At 41.5% G+C, this 9,889-nt stretch overlaps 1 long non-coding RNA gene across 6 annotated transcripts; it reads left to right on the top strand.

The window, feature by feature from the left end:
- The first annotated feature begins 410 nt into the window (after positions 1-410).
- On the top strand, positions 411-6,762 carry LOC102554654 (uncharacterized). 6 transcript variants are annotated; one of them, XR_015643530.1, is made up of 4 exons: positions 411-527; positions 1,645-1,818; positions 5,777-5,880; positions 6,177-6,762. It is a non-coding gene; the product is annotated as an uncharacterized LOC102554654 (long non-coding RNA). The 6 variants fall into 6 exon arrangements; XR_015643532.1 differs by having other exon boundaries at positions 425-477; positions 1,645-1,713; XR_015643533.1 differs by having other exon boundaries at positions 425-477.
- The last annotated feature ends 3,127 nt before the right edge of the window (positions 6,763-9,889 follow it).

Raw genomic sequence — 9,889 nt, 5'->3', positions numbered from 1 at the left:
CCTCCTGTGGGGCTTTCCAACTGGAGGATATTCAGAGGGGCAGAGAAGCTGCTAATTTGTTTCCCTGGCTGCAGTAGATCTCCTGGGAGGGTTTCAGACTGTTGGGACTTCAGAGAAGCAGTCAACTTGTTGTCCTGTGTGAAGTTGTTCACCAGGGGTGGGGGATGGGGGTGTGTGTTAGTGGACTGTAGTTTCTGTTTCCTTGTGTGCAGCCACATTTCAGGGAGGCATTCAGTCATTTGGGTCAGTTGCCCTGCATGCCACAGAGCCCCAGGGAGGTCTTCAGACTGTGGTGTCACTTGCACAGTTGCCCTATGTACAGAGAAACTCCTGGGATGCCTTCAAGCTGTGGTATCCTGGGTGCAGTGGATCTCCTGGAGTGTCTCTGATTGTGATGTCAGATGCCCTGGGTGCAAAAGATCTCCTGGGATGCCTCACAATGTGGTATCAAATGTTCTGAGTGCATTGATTCTTCTGGTATGATTCAGGATGTTATGTCTAATGTTCTAAGTACAACGGATCCTCTGGTATGCTTCAGGATATAGCATCTTCCAGGAAACAGACTAGGAAACTAGACTAGTCTGTCCCAGCAGAAAGGACTAAGCAGAAGGGGATTGGTATTCAGTGGGTGGGGGAGAAGCGATTGGGGCAAAGGTGGGTCCCTGAGTTCACTGGGCTCCCAGTGGCAGCTGTGGGACTTGGGGTGGGGAGTGGGGTTGGGGAGATGTTCTTACCAAATGTTCTGAGTACAGCGGATTCTCTAGTATGCCTCAGGTATGCTTCTAGGAGCAGACTAGCTAGCAGTCTGTCCCAGCAGAAAGGCAGGAATAGAATTATTTTATTGTCATATCTCTTCTCTTCTCCATTCAGCCTTGTGTGTACTGATGGTCACAGAGGCTGTACCTCAATGTGGATTGTCTAGCTATTGAGTATTCTGTGAAATATGGTTTGATATGAAATTGTGCTGGTTTTCCAGATCTATAGAATACAAGACTTCAGAGCTTGGTGGGGCTTGTACCAGGGTTTCAGAATAAAGTCTATAAATCCAGAGCGAGGTCAAATTCTCTGTAGAAAGTCCCTGAAAAGACTTTGTATGTAGTCGTGAATCTAAAACTTAAGTTACCAAGGCTTCAGGTGTGGGATGTCTTACAGACATGAAACTCTACTGGAGAACATGACAGGCATCAAGTAGAGCACACACAGGTGTGAGACCATGAGTGCAGCAGGTAGCAGAACCGTAGGGATAGGCTTCTCAAGCCTGTGGTTATATGAACCACGTAACCCAAGTGCTAGACATAGAGCTGCTGGTTTAAGAATTTCCCTGATGGCCTAAGTTTTGCTTTAGTGTACTTTCTTCTTATTCTACTCTTTAGAATGAGAAATGTCCCCACTGTGCTATTGTATACTAGAAACATAAGGGTTTTTTTGTTTATTTATTTGTTTCTTATTTTTATAGGATCACACAGCAGAATTTCCTTAAGTCTCAAGAGACTTACTTTCATGCCACATTCTTAAGGTTCTTGACATTCTTAAGGTTGTGGAAAATTTTGTTAGACTGAATTCACCTTGTATTATGAGGTATCCATGAGCCCTTCAAGGCTGGGGTTAGAATGTTATGATTTTAATATAAAATGTCTCCCACAGGCTCATGTTTTGAACACCGGTGTCTTGCTTGGGGATTTTGTGAAAGCTGAAATGCCTTTTGGAAGCCAGGTCTGTGTGGCAGGAGTAGAAAACCGGGGCTAGGCCTTTGGAAATTATAACTGCCCTTGGTTTGAATCCCTTGTGTGCCTTGAGTCGAGCCTGGTATTGCTGAAGGTAAAGGATGGGGGTATCCTTCTGTGTTCCCAGTAGGAGCTGTCATTTCACACTCAGATGACCCTGATAACTCCTTAGGCCTATTGCCTTCAATGTGCTCCTTTCCAGCTCACATTCTACAAAGTAGTGAGCCTACCTTTAACATAAATTATGCTGCTCTCTGCTTAGGGTGTTACAGTGATTTACCTGTTCTCAGAGCAAAGGCCGAGGCTTTTCCCAGCCTCCAAGAACAGTATGATGTAGCATGCATCCCTCACTGTGGTCTTGTTCACGCTTCCTTCCAAAATGTCATTGCTCTGCAGCCTCTCACCGTCCTTTAGACCCTTGAACCTGTCAAATTTTGTCTCTCCCTGGGGCTTTCACACATGCTGTTGCTTCTGTCTGATGTATACTCCTTTGTACTCCACCTGGCTAATTTCTATTTAATTAAAGCCATATGTTCAACTGATAGAAAAATACTATCATACACGTGTTTCTCTTGTTGAAAGTCCATTTCCTTGTAGCCAGGCAAGACTTCCAGTGGAGGGTGGGAGAAACACCAATCCACCCATAAAACCTTCAAAACCACAAATTAGTCTTGCCTGTAAGATGTTAAGGGACAAATATGAGCAGGGACAGAGGGAATGGACAACAGATGACTGGCCCAACTTGAGACCTATCCCATCTGAGAGAGCCGACCCCTGACACTATTAATGATACTCTCCTATGCTTGCAGACAGGAGCCTAGCATAACTGTTTCCTGAGAGGGTTCATCCAACAGCGGTTGAAAACAGATGCAGAGATCCACAGTCAAATATTAGGTGAAGCTTGTCAGGGTCTTCAGGAATGGTGGGGTGGGGAGAATTAAGGGAACTGGAAGAGATAAGAACATCACAAGAAGACCTACAAAGTCAACTAACCCGGGCCCGTGGGGCCTCACAGAGACTGAACCACTAACCAAAGAGCATGCTTGGGCTGGACCTAGTCCCTCTGCATGTAGGTAACTGATATGCAGGTTGGTCTTCATGTGGGTAGGGCTTTACCTGACTCTATTACTTGCCTTTGGATCCCTTAATCCTAGTTGGGATGCCTTGTCTGGTCTCAGTGGGAGATGCACTTAGTGCTGTGTCTTGATGTGCCAGAATGGGTTGATACCTGTGGGGACGCCTCCCATTCTGTGAAGAGAAAAATAAGGGGATGGGAGAAGGTGGTGTGTGAGGGTGGGAATGGCAGGAAAGGAGGGAGTGGGGGATTCAAGCGGGATATAAAGTAATTAAATGGATTAAGGTCCATCTCCTTCACTTGATCTTAAATTTTAGAGATGTACTACTTCTCACATGCCCACTGCTATGTCATCATGTCTTTGAGAAAGCAGTAATATGTAAGAACCTGATAAATGTTTGCTGTGTGAAGGCTGTGAACCCAAGATTATCCAAGCCCTATATTGCACTAGTCACCTTTCTTCCTGTCATTCTTAGAAAAAAAAAAAGTACATATGAAGAAACAACAAGGCAGGTCTGATGGTTAATTTTAATTTTCAATGAATTTTGAATGTAGTTACAATTACCATAGAAACTCCTCCACTTGTGTCTCTGAGGGTCTGTCCAAACGGTTCAAATGAGGAGAAAAGATCTGCCATGAATTTCACAGTATCATTCCAAAGGCTGGGTTCAGGATGAATAAAAAGAAAACACTGACCAGAGTCCCAGTTGTTTATGCCTTTCTGATTCCTGACCTTGGATGCAAGGAGCTAAGCTCCTGACACCACGATGACTCTTCTGCCAAGTGGAACATAGTACATTCAAATACTGAGCAAAATAAACCTGTCTTTCCTTAGCTTGCCTCTGTCAGGCATTTTGTCATAGCAACAAGGAAATTACTTGACACAATGGGAAACTTACGTTTGAAAATAAGCAACTTAGGAGAATGAGCAATGTGGACCATTTGTGGAATCATATTTACTATGCCTGTTGGTACAAATGTGGCCCTATGTCAATCAAAGTGATAGCCAGATTGCATATTGCTTTTTTGCAGTCAAAACAACACAAACACCTATGATCTTTCTCACATACTTAATATATTAGTTACTTTTCTTTAAAGAATATATATGAACTTCCAACTTCCTCCAACATGGTCCTGTATCCTAAGCCCCCCCCCAAATAGTACTATCAATTGCAGACCATGTACTCAAATGTCCGGTACTATGAGGACATATTTCATTCAAATCACCATACTTTATTCCTTAACCATCATAGGTTCATTGCCATATCGGAATGCTGTGAGAACACTCCGTAAAACTCTGCATTTATACAACCCAGGGTTTAAAATGTTCCTCATAGTTTTAAATATTTGGAGAGAAAAAAATCCAAAGAAAGATCTATTTTGTGAAGGGATTCCAAATCACATACAACACTTATTAATAAAGTTTTATTGTTTACATGGCCATGCCTGCTCACAGGAACCAGGAACCAGACATTAGGGAAACTCTATATCAATAAATACTATTTTTTTGCTTTTGTTTCTGTTTTTTTTGTTTTTTGATTCTTCATAGAAAAACACCTTGCCTCCCCTTATCTTTTTTTTTTTTTTTTTTTTTTTTTTTTTTTGGCGCTGAGGACCAAACCCAGGGCCTTGCACTTCCTAGGCAAGCGCTCTACCACTGAGCTAAATCCCCAACCCTGCCTCCCCTTGTCTTAAGGCCTATGTTCGCACACCTTGGGGAAAATTAGGGTCTGGGGCTGTCTGGCCATACCCAGTAACCCATAAACCCAACTTGGGATTGTTATCTCATTTTATGGGCTGCCCAACATTGACCTGTGACTTCCGCAGATGCACATGCACACAAGGGGCATACACAAAGAGATACAGTTGGGTGCCAATGAGATAGCTCAGGGGTAAAGACACTTGCTGCCAAGCCTGTCTCTCTACCTGAGTTTAATCCTTGGGACCCACATGGTTGAACAATATGGATTCGGGCAAGTTGTCCTCTGATCACACATACATGCCCCAACCCCAACATAAATAAATGTATATAGTTTTAAACATTTTAAAATGTATAAATGGGTTCAAATCCCAGCTTATAATCCATTTCGTGACCAGACCTTGTCTGAGAGGCATTACTTCTCTTTGCCTGTTACTTCAAATGGTGATAGAGAATGCAGTAAAGGCTAGATATCTGTTTCCATGGTTACCATGATGAATTTGAGCATCGACAGCAAGAGTGAATCTAGCTGAGACTTTCTTCCTTCTCTGGGACTCAGTTTACCACGTGAGAAATGGGCCAAATTCTCAGTACCTTGCTGGCTGGAAGGTTCTCAGTTTTGCGTAATCTCAGGTTAGTGGGCACCAAAATTGTGCAAGGAGGGAACCCACCTCCTTGTCCTTCTTGTCCAGGGCCTCCTGGGCATGGCTCTGGGCCTAGCTCACCCTCCCCGCCTCTGTATGAAGCCTCTGGAGCTGCTGCTCTGTGGCCAGCTGGACCACGGGCTGCGTACCTCTCGCTCTTCATAAACAAAAGCCTCATGCTGCACCTGTGGTCTAAGTCAACGTGTTGGGCCAATGTGTGACTCTCGGGACATTTAGCCAAAGAGGGTTGGCTCCTTGGGCTCTTCCCACCCTTCCATGCTGAGGTGATACCATTCCACCTCAAGGAACGTTCTGATTCCCAACCGACAGCGGAACTGTTTGTCCCTGGACAGGTAGTTAGGCTTCTCTGTGCCCTGGCAATCACCCTAGAAACTTACAGTTCCTTTTACTGCTCCTCACGGGGAATGAATGTCCATGCAATATCAACTTTAAAAGCAGAAATAAGATTTGAACTCTGTCAAACTCTGTCAGCAACTTCCACCTTAAGTGATCTCATCCTGTGAGTGGTCTGTCGATCTATATTTAGTAACTGTTTCCTACCTGAAAGCTGACTTTGCAGGTCCCTTCCACCATAGTGATTCCATATTGCTCTTTTTATCTATCTTTCTCAAAGGCCAAACTGATTATCATCATCTGAGCTGGCAGTCAAGTTGTCTACAGATCCTCATCTAATAAGCTCAGAAGCAGATGTACTTGCCTATTGGTGCTGTCTGTAAGGTAACCTTTGGTCAACAACTGTAAATAAGTAAAACGAGTTGTAAAAGGAAGCTTTTTCTGCCACCTAGAATTTCAACAGAGGGGCTGAAGACCTGGAGCGGGCGAAGGACATCCCACATTCTAAGCTGATTTCTTATGTGGAGCATGAAGGAAATGAGGTTACTCAGGGCCTTTCGGCAAAACCAGTCACTTCCAGCCTATAAAACCTTGAGTTGGAAGTTCTTTGGAGGAGGGGAGAGCTTTGGAGAGAGCCATTGGAGCACTGTCAAATCTCTGCTCTTCTTTCTCCCTTGCAGGTGGAGGGAAACATCTTGATGTTAAACTAAACGAGAAATAATTGAAAGGATCACTGCGATGACAGGAGAGGGATTATGATTCTGATGGAGTTAGAACTCCACGGTTGAGAGTCATTCGTTCGTGCTAGTGCAGCAGAAGGATATATTTCTTGGCTTAGATGTCAAGCACATCTAAGAGATCTCAGCTGGGGCCTCTTCAAGGATTCTGTGCTTGAAGACAACCAGAGTCAAGCAACAGAGGGTGGACTACCAGAGGTAGAGTGGATGAGAGAGATACACAAGCTTGTTCTCCAGATAACTTCTAGACTTCAATTCGTCAATTGTCTTGCTAAAAACTGCGATGAAAACTACATAAAGCTGATCTAAGAAAGGAAAGCCAGCCTGGATGACCCAACTTCAGGTTTCGACAGTACTGGACTCTGATTTCCTCTTTGGTTGGATAGATCTGGAGTGAGAGAAGCACCATGTTGTCTGCAGGCCAGAAGATGATCAACACAGGGACTAAGGGCCAAACATGTTCTTTGTCCCACTGAGAACAGATTCCAAGCTCAAAGAGGAGGCTAAGATTAAATTTAAATTATATTCAGCTTTGTAATGCATTATTAATTTTTAACTATGTGAAACTTAGTTACATTGTATTGAAGGAATCAAATACTAGCAACTCCTTATGTTCCAACCTACAAGTGGATTGGAATAATCTAATTGCCAAAATAAAATTATTCTTGATAATGAGAGGAACAGAAATAGCTGTGATAATCTACATGAGATTTCCTCCATGGTTACATAAGTAAGAACTGATCTGAAGAACAGAGTTAGAGATCAGTGGATAAAGAATGAAGCTGTATATACTACAGTGAGCTTACCAGGTCCTGTTTATTATATATATGTATGTATGTATGCATGCATGTATGTATGTATGTATGTATATATGCTTATATATATTTACATGAAAAGGAACTTAGTATGTTCATGAACCAATATAATCTATAAATAGTAATTCTTTAATATGTGGATTTATTTTGCAACAATGATTGTTATGGCAGCACTATTTTGGCTTATAGGAATATATACTGAAGCTAAAAAGACAGATAGGATCTTCTCTCTATAAGGAGCAGGATAGGAGAGTAAGAACGGCTTGAAAACATTAATTAAAAACACAAGATTAACCCAAGATATAATAGGAGCTATTATGCAAGTGGACATCATCCTTTGACTGGGGTATCTGAGGTAAAATGACATTTGAAGTGACATAGGAAGAAAAGAAGGATTATCTATTGAATGAACAAGAGGGAAATTATTCTGGGCAAAAATAATTGCAGATGATGCTTTATCAGAAAAGGGTGAAGGACAGAAAGGAAGCCAGTTCAGTGATGCTGTTCTAGGACTTCCATTTGACCTTGACCTACTGGAAGTTTGAGCTATGTTCACTTCAAATCCGATTCCCCAGTTCCCAGATGAGCAGAGGAGTACAGTTCCGGGGCTTTAAAGAAATCCCATTTGTTCTGTTGCAGGGAAATTTGCTAAGCCTTTAATTCAACAGCAAATTTTAAATAAGTTTCATAGTTATACACAGATTTTAGTCAGCAAGAAGGTACACAAATTTGTATAACCTAGCCTCTTATTTAAAGGCCAGATCCTTATCATAGGGTGTAACTACCTCTCTCTCTCTCTCTCTCTCTCTCTCTCTCTCTCTCTCTTTCTCTGTCTACTTGCAAAGAGATACCACACATCCATGTTTGTCCCTGCAGCATTCATAATAACCATAGTATAGAAACAGCCTAGGTGTTCATTAACAGGTCAATGAATTAAAATATAGTACATATGCAAAATGAAATTTTGTTTATCGATAAAAAATGAAATTATGCTACCAATAGGTTAATTAATGGACTTGGAGATTATTACATTAAAAAATAAATTATTCAGAAAGACAAATATGGCATTTTCTCTCATATGCATAATATATTTCACACATATATATTACATGTATAATTTCTTAGTTTTACATATACATGTGATTATGAGTACATATTTGTGTATGCATATATGCACATTACAGAAAAATGGGGACTACTTGGTAGAAGGAAGGGTAGCAGTGGAAGGGTAGGATGGAGATACAAGAGCAGGTAACAAAATAAACATTAGTAAAGTACAAAAGATGCATGTATGATGGTATCGTAATGATATCTTTGTTAACTTAAAATTTACTAGAAATAAGGACAAAATGCACTAAATTATTTTGGACTTGAAGATGTGACCTTCAAGTGAAAATAAAGCCGGCAGCGAGAAGATGAAGAAAGATAAGGGGGCATTGTCAGGAAATGAGGGACTCACAGGATGATTAGTGGTCACTTTTCACTGTCCACGTTAATTTGGGTCTTTCCTTTTTATCACTGACAGTTGCTTCTACCTATTTTCTGTCAAGGTAATTAATATTGAAAAGGAATAAGATCTTGCTTTATATTAAATAGCCAAAAAGAGAGAATTTCAAACCGAGACTGGGAAAAAAATTTACTATAATGCGTACTTCTATGGTACAAGGAAAAAAGTTTATGGGGAAAATACAGTAATGTGCAATCTAAACTTTATACTTCTACTGTTCTATAGCATTAAATAATCCTCCAGAAAATGCACATATACAATGTCAGTAGTCAATGTGTGGTCCAGTATGGGATAGCAACTGCCCACCAGAGGATGGTGCCTTATCTCAGGCTGCTGCATCTGGGACTTTTCGATCGCAACATATGCTTTCTGTGATGTCCATGATTTGGGACATTTGTATTGGGAAGTGACACACGTCACTTCTGTTTAGGGTTCACTGTGCAAATTAAGCCCTGTTGGTCAGTCACAACATAAAGGTAGTAGACAAAGGCAATTTTCCTTGTATGCTGCAAAGTAGACACAAGCTGGAAACTGATAAATATAAGTGTCTGGTGTAGTAACCTCACAGGGATGCTGCCTGACATGCCTGGACACCTTAATCTTTGTGATCTCCTTGAGCATTTACTTCTGAAATGTTTATTGGGACCTGTGTACCGGAGCGGCTTGAAACCAACATTATGACCCTTAAAGTATAAGGACTAATAAACAAGGAATATCATTTGTACATCCATCTGTGTATCTAACTTGAGCTTCTCAACTGTGGATTTCTGGGTCTGACCCACAGAAACTTGAGATTCTGTGTACCAGGATGCAGGTTTATGAGGTCATGTTTCTATGAAGCTTCTTGTGGCTAGCCAAGTTTGCAAGCATATTTAGGAACTACCACAATGCAGAGTATTGAGTGTCAGTTCTTTTACATATAAGGAGTGTAGGCACTTGTTCCATGTGCCATTTCCTGGGGATATATAAACCCCAGATAGGAAACTAATGACAGGCCAAAGTAAATGCCACTAAAGTCCATCTTTTCAAACCAACGGATCTACTGTGGCTACTTAAAGAATTATGAATGAAGGGTTACGTAAAGAAGCATGGATGTTCCAAAAGTGGCATCATCAATACTGCAATGCCTTCCCTAGCACATGTGACAAATAATGAAAGATACATCCCTGGAGCTCCCTAAAAGATTTGCAGGCAACATGACTCTTCAGAATTTTCCTCTGGCCAGCATTATTTTATTACTTACAGAACCCCGGGGAGACACCTTGTGATTCATGCAAGTTTCAGGAAATCTCTAAGCTTTGTGAGTTGTTTATTTCCTAAGTATTAGCAACCCT

Source organism: Rattus norvegicus, chromosome 19 (assembly GCF_021556685.1).
Source record: "Rattus norvegicus strain SHRSP/BbbUtx chromosome 19, alternate assembly SHRSP_T2T, whole genome shotgun sequence".
Taxonomy (NCBI): Eukaryota; Metazoa; Chordata; class Mammalia; order Rodentia; family Muridae; genus Rattus; species Rattus norvegicus.
This window is presented reverse-complemented; position numbering and strand designations above follow the sequence as displayed.